Below are 1,346 nucleotides of genomic sequence, written 5' to 3' on the forward strand. Positions count from 1 at the left end.
ATACCCAAATGATACACACCCTCACTAGCCTAAGCTAATCAAAGATCCAAATTAAGGGACCTTTATTATTTTTCCCTTAGGGGTAATGGTGTGCTAAAATTAAGAACAAAAGGGATTAAATAGGCTCAAAATTGGCTAGCAATGGAAGATAAAAGGTAGGCTATTTGGGTAAGTGAGCTAAATGAAATAATGGCCTCAATCATATAAATGCATTCATACACAAAATAATGAACATATAGAATCAAACAAATTAAAGATTACAATCATAGGAGGAGAATAATACACAGGAGAATGGAAAAAAGTGGTTATATGATGTAATCACACAATTAGGCTCAAAACTCACATGCTTATGTGTTCTTAGCTCAAAAACCATGTTCCAAAATAAATTCTTTCAAGAAAGTTCACCCAAAAAAATTTTTCAAATTAGTAGGGTGCCCTAAAAATGGTTTCTTGGAAAAGAAATCATCACCCTAACCAAGTAGTCCTAACAAGAAAGAAGTGGTAAAATATATACAAATTCTAACAAACATGCAACCTAACAAGCAATGAAACAACTATATAACAAAGAAAATTAAGAATTGGTATTGGAAAAGGAAATTGTTACCCATGGAGGTCGGTCAGACGACCTCCCCATACTTAGAAATTTGCACCGTCCTCGGTGCATGCAAAGAAAAGCAAGGTGGATGGGTTGCTACAACTGATGAACTCCTTCAAAAGATAATGCGAAGGGACTTATTTGTTGCCCCATTTAGAAGCTTTTTCATTCCTCTTTTGGTGGCCAGTGATGAGGGAAAAATTGATTCCACACAAACTCACAGGCAAGTGTACCGAGTCGCATCAAGTAGTAATAACTCACAAGAGTGAGGTCGATCCCACAGGGATTGATGGATCAAGCAACTTTAGTGAGGTGATTAGCCTAGTTAAGCGAATATTTGATGGATTGGGTGAAATTTGATCAACAGAAAATAAATTGCAAATAAACTAAAGTGCAGAATGAAAAATTGTAGAATCTTAAAGTGCAGAAGAAGTAAATTGCAGAAACTTAAAATGCAAGAAATTAAAAGAGCTGAAACTTAAATTGCAGGAAAGGTAAATGACTAAAACTTAAAGTGCAGAATCTAAATTGCTAAGAAACATAAATTGCATGAATAATAGAGGAAATTGGGTGTTGGGAATCAACATAGAACTGGAAAATTTAAACTGTAGTAATTTAAAAGACTCTCAGGTGCAGAAATTTAAAGTTGTACCAAACAGAAAAGGAACGATTGCAGAGAAAGAAAAATAGGGAAAATAAAAGAAAACTCCAAGGTGAAGCAATTCAAAAGAATTGATCAATCAGAGTTCCA

Source organism: Arachis ipaensis, chromosome B9, assembly GCF_059453495.1.
Source record: "Arachis ipaensis isolate K30076 ecotype BB chromosome B9, ASM5945349v1, whole genome shotgun sequence".
Taxonomy (NCBI): domain Eukaryota; kingdom Viridiplantae; phylum Streptophyta; class Magnoliopsida; order Fabales; family Fabaceae; genus Arachis; species Arachis ipaensis.